Genomic DNA, 11646 nt, shown 5'->3' with positions numbered 1-11646 from the left:
CGCAGAATAATTCTTTGCCGCTGAAAAAAAAAAATTATTCAATGAAAAGACGCAACGCAAATTCTGTCACTCTTCATGAAAAGATTTAAACCTTTCAGTTTGAATGCTTCGTAACAACTAAAATTAAGTCTTTGTTGTTGTAATGATTTTGTTAGATTAAAACAATTTAATAAAGACACATCTGCCATCTGGGGGAAAAATAATGTAATCATGTATTTGTCGTTATTCACGATGAAAATATACTACTTTTGGAGTTCATTTTTGTAAAATCTCAAAAATGAAAAATTTTGAGTTGTGCCTCTCTTGTCGCAAATGAGCGACATGTTCAATAATCGATTTTTAGAGAAGGCCATGTAGAAATATTTAATCGAGTTAAAGTAGCAAAACAAATGAGAAATGACAGCGATTTACACTGATAAAGATACCACTTCCTGACGATCATCGCCAGCATTTATAATCGCCGGCGATGTGCGTCCGGTGATGATCACCATAAACAAACCGTAGCTTAAGTTGCAAATCTACCTTAAGATTATGTTTACTTCTATACTCGTATTTGTTCTTCAAGAAGACCAGAGCAGAAAATGTACTCTCACTCAAATATATTGATGCAAATGGCATTAAGTGTAGTACTGCAATCCAGAAAACATTGAGATATACTGGTGAGTCATGGAACCAAGATTGCAACAGAGATGTTTTAGGAAACACAATTTTTAACCACGATATCAGTAGATAATTCTAATAATTTTAAGAGACCCTTTTCTTTGGTCAAACTATTAATTGTTTGTCATCGGGAATGAATTTTTCATACAATTGTCTTTATTAGATAATATTTCCGTAATTTTAATGTCAATCAATGAAGATACTTTTATGCTTCCAAACATATTGGACGAAAGTCACGGAGTGGAACATTAATCGAATTCTCGATTGATAACTCAGCAAGACAAGTTTAATTTCTTTATTGTTGCTTTAGTCTTATCCTGAATGCTGAACACAGTTGGAACCTAGAGATTAAAATAAAGAAAAATAATAATAATATCGGATATGTAAGCAAGAGTTTCAAGCCAAGGGAAGTCCTTGGACAAACTCATTCCTGTTAAAATCTTAGAAGTGTGAGATAAAAAATATTTCAGCCAGCTGATATGTCACAGAATGCGATGAAGTTAAATTTAGTTAAAATAACGTTTGAAAACATACATTGGTTCCACACACCCAGGTGGGCAACCACTTGCTTAGGTAATTTGTCAACTATGAATGCCATAAATTGTGTATTAAGTTATACTTCAATATTGTATAGCATTGTTACATGTTTTAATAATTTTTGTCCTGTAAACATCTTACATATTATTGTAATACAGTTTCTTGATGGTTTCTTGTCCATTTTGTTACTCAACTGTGGAATAATAAATAATAATGAATATAGGTCTATGCCGGTAATAATAAAAAAATATATATTTTCTTTTTCCGAGATGTTCCAGTCGAACCAAACCACTACTCTCTATAGAGTTCAAATAATAATCTTTGGCCTACATCCTACTTCATCTTTCAAACAAATTAATTCGATTTTTAGCTAAACTAGTGCTGAAGTAGTTCCCCGCTTATATACATGTTGCATATACGAATCTGTGACAGGTTAGATTTGGTTAGTTTAGGCTTTTGTTATGCCATGCATATATTTGTCTATGATGCATATACGATCAACTGTATCTACATAAAAAGAATCCGTTATAAATTCAACAATTTTCACTTCCGAAAACACCAGAACTACCTCAGCGCTAGTTTCGCCGCTTTATTAACATAGGAATATCTCTTCGAATTGTTAACAAGGTTGAGATCACTCTTAATTTTACTGGATGTGATGCCCCTGGTTTTATAAATTTGCACACAAAGTGTCTTGCAGCCCCTCTGAAGTTGGCATCTACGTTTGGTGATATTTATTTGCATATCACGACATTCATAAGTTGGTTTACAGTTGAAATATCCAGAACTACCTCAGCGCTAGTTCTTGCCGCCCCTCTGAAGTTGTAGGTGGAATATTGTGTTGGCCAAGTTTAATATCAATACTACCACCAGAAATTAACTCTTAATACATATAGCCTATCAAGACTTATGAGGAAATATTCTGGAATACAATTATACGAAAATAAGGTTTGACTTGGATAACAAGAGCTGGAGTAATAATTGCGAAATCTACCAATGCACTATTATTATAATTACGTAACTTGTATCACCGAAATGTAAATAATATATGATTGTGACGAAGGTGAATCTAGCATGCGGTGAATAAAACAATTTTTATGCTTACAACGGGGCCCAGCATCACACCAGAAACGGAAATACTACACCGATTGGCGCATGCGCAAAAAGAGAGCCGAGGGTGACTTCTATCGTCTCGTCCGACTTTCATAACGGTCTTTTGGGAACAACTGGATAATACGCACGGCAGACCAATATCGATAGTCGACTCTACTCGCTGGCCACTAGTCACCGGGCCGTACCGAGCCGTATCAAACAAAATATAATCGAAATGGTGGTAGTCAAATTCGCGACTATATTCTTAAATAATTCACTCCATTAGTCAAGTTCAAGGCTTTACGTAGTACAACGGCGGTTTTTTGAATGCATTAAATGAAAATGAAGATGTAATAAGATCATAAACTAGGTTATCACAAGGAAATTAACAGGAAAAAAGGTGTTTCACGGAATACCATTAAAATGACGGAAAGTAAATTTCCGGTTAATGTTCGCCAAAGCGTAAAGTACGTAATTAAGACGGCGTTGCTGTTTTATTTCTGGCCTATAGAAAACTACCTAGCCTTTTACGAAAAAAAATTTAGGGACCATGAAATTATTCACCGCTTTCATTATAGGCCTATTATTTTTTTACGAATCAAAAACTGTCATATTATATCATTTTAACTACTACATGGACGAATGAAATCAAGCTAACCTAACCAAAGCTAACCTAACCTAACCAAAGCTAAGCTAACCTAACCAAAGCTAATCTAATCTAAGCTAAGCTAACCTAACATAACCTTCGTAAATGCAAGGCCTGTAACCGGAGCAAGAAGGGATCTCAATCATTTAATCTGCAAGTACACACAAAAATAAATTCAAGTAAGGATCACGCTCTCATTGCATGAGAGGTCCGCGCATGCGCTACAGCAAAACTGTTTCTGTCCCGAGCCTCTCATCTAAGGCACTCGTCATAATTTACTCGCAATATTTACGCAAATACACATTGTCGCTAACAGTGGTGCTATCTCTCAATAATGTTCAGAACGAAGGAGGTAGACAGAGAGAGAAAAAATTTCTCCCGCCAACTACGCCACACACCAACGTCATGTTCTTATGTTGGTGACATTGTGTATTTACTTAAATTTGGTGGTAAACGTAACGGCATGGTTCAAAGCGACCGTGCTAATTCTCCAGTATAGCGGTCTTTTGTTGTGCTGCACATGCTTGTAGTTTGTAGAAGAAATGCCAAAAAGAAGATGTAAATTTTCTGCTTAGTTACAGAAGAAATATCCTTGTTTTCGAAGAAGTAGAGATAATTTCGAGGGTGAATGCATGGTATGTAAAGCCGGTACATTTGTTTCAGTGTCGAATAAATGAGGACTTGATTTGCAAGCACATCTGGATTGCGAAAAACACAAAAGAGCAGTTCAAGGAAAAAGTTCTTCTATAAAATTAACTGACTTTTTTGTAAAACTTGGCAGAAAATTTGAAGATGAAGTAACCACAGCAGAAGGAACTTTCACTTTCCACACTGGTAAACACCACAATAGTTACATTGTGATGGCGTGCACATCTGGCCTACTGAAGATGACGGCGATGTTCCCAGATTCGGATATTGCGAAGAAGTTTATTGTGGAAAAATGAAGACAGAGGCAATTATTAACTCTGTTTTGGCACCCGATTCTTTGGGAAATCTTTTAAAAACCATTGAAGAAAATGAAATACTTTATTGTGGAGTAACAATGGTTCGATAAAGCTCTTTCCAATAGTTATCCAGTATTTCGATTCGAAGAATGGTGGTTTGCAGTTCAAAATATTGAATTGAAAAGTCAACCCAATGAGACTGCAGGTACAATATTGTCATATATAACAATATAGAATACAAAAGTATTGAAATTGTATGTTATTTTTATTGCTTTTTTGTGATTTATAATTAGACTCATGGTTATAAAGATTAAATTATGACCAATTCACTTGTTTGTATTATTGTTTTGTTATTTAAGGTTAAGAAATTACTACTAGCAATATTTCTCAGCTTCAGTAGTCTACATACTATACATATATCACTATTGTACATGGCCTATGATAGTGATCTGTTCAGAAGTAGGTGTCGATAAAATGTCCTCCTTTTTTGCTTATCAAAATATGGCAACCCTATTATAATTACAAGATTACATTCCCACGTGACGCACTTTCTGCTCTGCAAAGGAACAGATGACATTATAGTCCACAGATTGCATTATTTCTGACTTTATAGACAGCACATTGAGTAAATTAAGCCTGTTCTGTGGTAGATCTTAAATAATTCTTTACTCTCTTTAGCACTTTAAACAACGTTCTGCTGAACAGTTTGACCCTGGTGTACACAACAGCATCCAGAATGTTCTTCCTACAGTTGGATAAATGTCCAAAAAGTCTTTTTCAGGATGTACTTGTATAGCTCCAGTGACGATAACCCCTTTCCCCCTGTAGCTCACAGGTGTAGATGCTCATTTTCTGAAATACCGTCCAAATTCCCCAGATAGAAGGCTTCAGGTTCTATGCTCCGTCACGGACTTCTTGAGATTCCAAACTATGTAGCTTCGTGAGAAAGTCAACTTTTTACTTAGTTTCTCGTAACCAGAACCATGTCTCTGTAATTCTGCAATCCACCTGTTGATAATGACGAATGTGGTAAATCGGAATCTGTCCCTGCCTGAGAATTCGACCTCGTTTCCCTTTACTTCATCAAGCTGCACTTTTCGCTTATATTTCCTCTTCATATTGTATGCATAGTTCTGTTCACCGATATTTCTACGGCTTTTGACTCATAATGATCAAAGGTAGCACCTTTCCTTAGGTATATTACCAAGGACCAATAAAGTTCCGCAATTGTACCCAGTTCGATGTTCACAGATTGCAAAGATTTGCTCACTTTGTTAAATCTTTCCAGGATATCATTCCAGAGCAGGGTCAGGAAGCACATTTCCAGGGAGTCAAGTGAATTCAAAAGACTGAAGCCTTAGAATGCGTAGATAGTTTTTCACTTTTGTCACTAGCAATTATCTGAAGAGCTGCCATGATTTCATTCTAAAGAGAAACAGAATCTTCGGCAGGTGTCATCCCAAGCGGACCATCTTGTCTGAGTAAGGCTCTTCAAAATGTTGAATTTGGCTTCAGTTGAGATAAACTTCCCATCTTGTGTCGAGACTGAAAGAAAAGTAAAAATCAGTTTTTATTTTAATATTATTGATTTATATTGCAAATAACTGAATGAAATTTGTGATTTTTCACAAATGTGTAATAGTATATTATGATACAAAGTTGGGAAGTGCTTTTTACAAAATTGAGAAAAAGTTTGAAAACAAAAACAAGCAGAGCGATGCAACATATGCGATATTATGCAATCAGTAATATCATATATGATCAAAATACGTCAATTCAATCAGCTTTAAATTATAAATAATGAAGACATAAACAGCTTTTTTTTTACAACATAAATGCATTAATATAGGCCCTTACTATTGACAGTTAGCTGGATTCTGAAATATATTTTATGTTATTTAATTGGCCCCATCATTTTGTTCGTCTGTTTATCTCTCTCCTGTAAAAAAAAATGTGATATTGGCCAGGTATATTTAAAACATGTGTTCACTCTCTTTGGGGTTCGGTCATTTAATCCATGAATATTTCACACAAGGGACAATTCACCCAAAATATTTCACCCAAGAAAATTCACTCAAGAATATTAATCCAAAGATAATTCGCCCAACATATTCCATTCTTACCCTCACCCTAGGAACATTCACCCAACAATATTCCCCATATCCATATCCGTGGTAATATTTCTATTTTGTATACAGTTTTAAATTACCACTTGCTCATACATCAGTATACAGTTTTAAATTTCCAGTTGCTCATAAATGGTCTAATGGACGATCAGGGAGAAATTATTTAAACATAGTGAAAGGAATGAAATGATTTTGGTCCACAGAGGATATCTATACAAATTGCACTCAAGAAATTCTAATAGAACTAAACTGTATTGGGTTTGTAGAAAAAAACCAAATTGCACGAAACGGGCTATTACTACAGCACTGGTTGCTAACGATGTACAGGTTTTGAAGGCTATTGATAACGATCATCCACCATCACTAGAAGAAGTGGAAGACCTCAGCTGTTGTATTAGGCTAAAGAGAGCTGCAGAGAATGAGCCTGTTGCGGGTCCAGCGCAAATTATCCAACGTGAGCTGGAGAGTGTACCATCAGGAGTGCTTCTGTTCCTTCCTTTGTGTGAGTCACTAAAAAGGAACATGAGTAATAGACGTCAGAGAAAATTTCCCTCAACCCAAAGTCACTATCAGATCTTCATGCTTTACTGCAAGAATTGCGAGTAACAACAAGTGGTGAACAATTTTTGATGTTCGATAGTTTGGATGACCATGACAATGATGATAAAGACGATTTTGATCAAATAATAATACTTGCTTCGAAATCCCACATACGAAAGTTGTAATGTTCTGCAATCTGGTATATAGCCGGGATATTCCATACAGCTCCAGACATATTTACACAAATATTATAAATTTAAGACAATTTTCTTTGGTTGAACTTTCTTTTAGATTAATAATTTTGAGCAAATTATTCAATAAACGACTGTTCCAAGGATGAAAATGCTCCTGGACGAAAATTCCCTAGATGAATTGGCACCAAACCCTCTCTTTTTTCTGTATTGAAACCAGACTATTTTTATCCAGTTTACATTGTTGCCCTTTGTATCAACTTCCTTGATTTTTTTAATACAGCCTGAAGCTCCTTGAAATAAAAGATATCACTTCGTTCCAATGTGTAGTGGGCCGGTAGCCTGATAGGCATACGAAATCCGGGAAACGATCTGATATGGCATACTATTCATAAGACTGATAAAATGCGAATTTAATTACCTTCATATAATGTTATCGTCCATCCTTAACAGTTTTAGTATTCATTAAAAAGGCACATTATTGATAAAAGAAAAATTCTTTTATATAATTTTAATGGAATTGTTATAAATATTTTTATAAGGGTTAAAAACTTGTAATAATTCGGGATGCTCACAACTCATACAACAGAAGGTAGCTGTGATGCGAGCCAGTCTGCTATGTTAACCTTTGTCTGCTTGCGCCCTTTTAAATCACACAAGAGCTCACAAGGTAGTTATCTGCCACCTGTCACATTTTGGCTTTTTTTTTGTGGATGCCTCTCTAGTTTAGTCCCTAAAATATTGGCAGGTTGGATAGGTGAACTCTCAAATAATTCCAAATTCACATTTCTGAACACAGAATTTTAATCTTTAAATCACAGAACAGAACACATCATTATCTCGTACATAATTATACCTTAGCGTAAATTTGCAAAAACAAGTAGGCACTTTGGTAGAAAAATACAAAACTAGAAAGGAAAAGAACTTTAGAAGAAAAATGAAAAAAAAAAAAAAAAAAAAACAGAAAAACAAATCATTCCAGTAGATTGTTTATGATTTTTTTATTTAACGACACTCGCAACTGCAGAGGTTATATCAGCGTCGCTGGTGTGGCAGAATTTTGTCCTGCAGGAGTTCTTTTACATGCCAGTAAATCTACCGACATGAGCCTGTCGCATTTGAGCACACTTAAATGCCATCGACCTGGCCCGGGATCGAACCCACAACCTCGGGCATAGAAGGCCAGCGCTGTATCTACTGCTCCAACCAGGCCGACACAACGTGGATGTATGCCGTATTAGCATCTGTAAGATATGTAACAAAACTTGGAGAGTTTCTCTTTATTGTAGTGTAAAATAATTTGTTATCTTTTGTGTAGTTTAGTAGTCCTGAATTTTTTTAATGTTTCACGGACTTATGAATAGCCCTGTATAGTAATGAATACTTGCAATAAGGTTTTACATGGCGCAGAGATGAATATAAACAAAATCTCGAGTGTTTTATATGCGGAAATGTTTTCTCAAATCAGTCGATGGTGCCGAATAAACTAAAAAGGCATTTAGAAAGTAATCATACTCATATAACTTCAAAACCAAGAGAATATTCTGAACGTCTTTGAAGTCACAGGAAAAATCCTCTAGTGCGTTAGTAAAATGCATTTCTTTTTCTGACAAAACGTTGCATGCTTCATATATTATGTAGTTTCTGAGTTAATAGCCCAACAGAAAAAACTCATAATATTGGCCAGGAACTAATATTACCAGCCACAAAAAAAAATTGTGAAAATTATGTTTAGTGATGCTGCAAAAGAAGAAATATAAAAAATTCCATTATCGGATAACACTGTTAGTTACAGAATAAAAAAAGTCTCATGACATTGAAATTAATGTGAACAGTAAATTAGTGGGGGAAACTGTGTTTGCTCTACAGTTGGACGAAAGCCATTAATGACACAAGTGGTGAACGCCAATTAATTAGCTTTAGTAGGTTCGAATATAATTTAGATATTGAACAATTTTTATTTTGCCAAGAACTCAAAGCCACTACTACATGCAAAGATATTTATGACTGTGTTAATAATTATTTTGTTAAACATAATATTTCCTGGAAAATTGCATCTCTCTTTGCACAGACAGAGCAGCATCATTAATGGAGAAAATTAAAGGCTTTATAAGTTCCGTGAGAGTAGTGAACCAGACTATATGACAACTCATTGTTTCTTGCACAGGGAGGTGTTAATTATGAGAACTATTAGAGGGGGACTTTTAGAATCTGTGTTAAGTACGATTAAAATGATGAACTATGTAAAACCAAGACCAGTTAAGTCTAGAGTGCTTCAAAAGCTTTGCGAGTCTATGGGGGCCAAGCATACCAATTTATTGTTGCACACTGATGAAACCCGTTGGCTTCCTAGAGGTAAATCAATTAATGTGAGTGGTAGAGCTTCAAGACAAGCTTCTTATTTTATTATTATTATTATTATTATTATTATTATTATTATTATTTTATTTATTTATTTTTTTTTTGAGAACGAAAAGTCAGAATATGCAAAACTTGTGGGAGAAGATTTTTCGAGAGACTGGACTCTTTAAATGCAAGCACGCAACACAAAACAAAAACTATTACTATTTCAGCCAGAAGCAAAATTAAAGGATTTTACAAAAAACTGAAGTTTTCAGAGTATTTGGTTATAGCAGGTAAATTATTGCCCGTTCCTATAGTTGAGAGTTTCGAAAATCGATTTGTTGAAAATGAAGAAGAATGCGTTCCCATAGAAACTTGAGTAGCAAAGTACTTTCCTAGCTTGTCCATTTCAGAGTTAAAATGAGTAATTTCTCCTTTTGGTAGGCTACTTCTGGTTAGATCAATATGCAAAGCGCCATCAACCTGTCAACGAGAAAAATGAGTTGCTACACTTGTCATGCGATTCTACTTTGAAAACAAAATTTTTAGACAATTCAGTGCAGCCTTTTTGGATTTATGCACGATGTCAGTATCCCACAATTGCAAAGAGGACCATAAACATTTTGCTTCTGTTTTAAACATCATACTTGTGTCAGTCAGCTTTTTCTACCATGAAAATAATGAAATCTAAACAAAGGAACAGACTGCTGCAGCTTGAAGATTATTTACGTGTTGGCTTGTCAACCATAAGGCCACGTATCGCCCCCCCCCCCAGGTTACGTGTTAACATCGACCTGTCTACAACATTGGATGTCCGACACTTCTTAGAAGTTGTAATGAGGTTTTTTTCTGGCGGAACGGCATTCCCGCACTTTTTTTTTCATCATGGAACCAAAAATATGTGTAAATAACTATGTTTTAATACAATTTTTATTGGAATTCCGTTTAGACCTCGAAAGGCTTAGTTGGACGAAAAGGAAGTTAAAAACGACAAAATTCCAGTGCAATGAATAATAGTCATCTCCCCATCCGCTGTAAAATATTCTACACATAGTTCCACCGTCTTTTTTTCCATAAGAAAAGCACTGCTTTTTATTATTACTATATTAATAATAATAATAACAACAACAATAACAAATGTGTCGTGATATCGTGGACGTTCAATAAAGTGTCTTCAGTCAAAAAAGGTTGGGAACCACTGGCTTAGTGGATAAAGCATCAGCATGTAGAACTGAAAACCCGGGTTCGAGTCCCGGTGCCGGAGAGAATTTTTCTCCCCTCCACCCATTCTTCATCAAACGTTAACTTGTCTTGCCCTTTAAATAAATAAATAAATCGGTCATTGTTAGAAGGCACCAAATAATTTCTTTCAGTATTATGACAATCGAAGAAAGCTGTTCTACTCGCTTAATAATTTTAAAGTTACGTTTTCTTTTTTGTGTGTGTGTATTTACGTATCATTCGCCATGATTAATACAAAGCTAGAAAGTATTGTGAAGAATGGAGCTTTCTCGATGGTGTCGGGCGTGTGTGTCTATAGATAGAGAAATGTACGGGGAAACAAGAACTCGAACTTCGGTAGGAGCTGTAGCGTGGTACAGAGCGAGAAGAGAAGGCTACGGTGACTGGGGAGAGTAAGGAAACGTCTAGAAGCGGCAGTCCCCGAAAGTTCTGGAACCAGAGCATTCTCGCAAGTGTGGTGTACAGTATAAATAACGCCGTAAGTCAGTCGTCGAGAGCGACCGAGAAAATGAGTCCTTAACTGTGACTGTGTACACACAGGCGAGTGCGACGCAGTTCGGGAGACCTGGGTTCAACGTGTAGTGAACCGCAGTTCGGAGACCTGGGTTCGACATGCAGTGAACTTAAACGGTGAGCTAGAAGAACTAGCCAAGATAAGTGAACTGAGAACTGATAGATTCATTGTGCACATAGTGCATTGTGAGCACTAATTGTAATTAGAATTACATTGTTGTTCTACTTAATTCTACACGTCGTGAATTATCACTGTTGCTGTGTTGTGTGCAATAACCATTGTCGGGTGTGTTTTGCAAAAAAAATAAATAAAAATTACAAACTGAGAGTAATATGAACAATAGACTGTGCAATAGTAGCGATCCTAGTGGCTAGCAACTAAAGTTCAGCTGTTATTGCATGTATATTCCCTATGTATTGAGCTTCGTGACTGTATGTACTAGAGTAGACTATGGTACCGGTACGTAATATTGAAGCATAAATGAAATGGATGACGCGAAGCTTATTCTATTAGTCAAACGGTATGAAGAGCTTTACAATCATATCAAGGATTATAGCAATCTAATTTGCAAGAAGAACATATGTGATGAGATTGGAAAAAAGAATGAATCAATGTTTTTCTTAGTTTCTTTAAGTTAGAGATATTCATTTTATTTCCAGGTTCAGTTCCTAACACTACAATTAAATGATGCGCTCTAGTGGTAAATAACATTATTTTATTATCAATTCGGAAATGCGGAAACGTGAGCATTACTATAATAACAACGAGTTAGAAAGAGAAGAATCTCTTTCTAACTCGTTGTATAATAAAA

The 11646-nt window shown here is 35.5% G+C and overlaps 1 long non-coding RNA gene across 1 annotated transcript; it reads right to left on the bottom strand.

Annotated features, from left to right (window-relative positions):
- Nucleotides 1–4125: 4125 nt before the first annotated feature.
- LOC138709135 (uncharacterized) lies at nucleotides 4126–7436 on the bottom strand. Its single transcript, XR_011334840.1, has 2 exons — nucleotides 7158–7436; nucleotides 4126–5424 (listed from the first exon to the last, which is right to left on the bottom strand). It is a non-coding gene; the product is annotated as an uncharacterized lncRNA (long non-coding RNA).
- Nucleotides 7437–11646: the final 4210 nt, after the last annotated feature.

The sequence above is a fragment of the Periplaneta americana genome, chromosome 11 (assembly GCF_040183065.1).
Source record: "Periplaneta americana isolate PAMFEO1 chromosome 11, P.americana_PAMFEO1_priV1, whole genome shotgun sequence".
Lineage (NCBI taxonomy): Eukaryota > Metazoa > Arthropoda > Insecta > Blattodea > Blattidae > Periplaneta > Periplaneta americana.
Note: the sequence above shows the minus strand (reverse complement) of the source record. Positions and strands in the feature narration are given on the sequence as shown.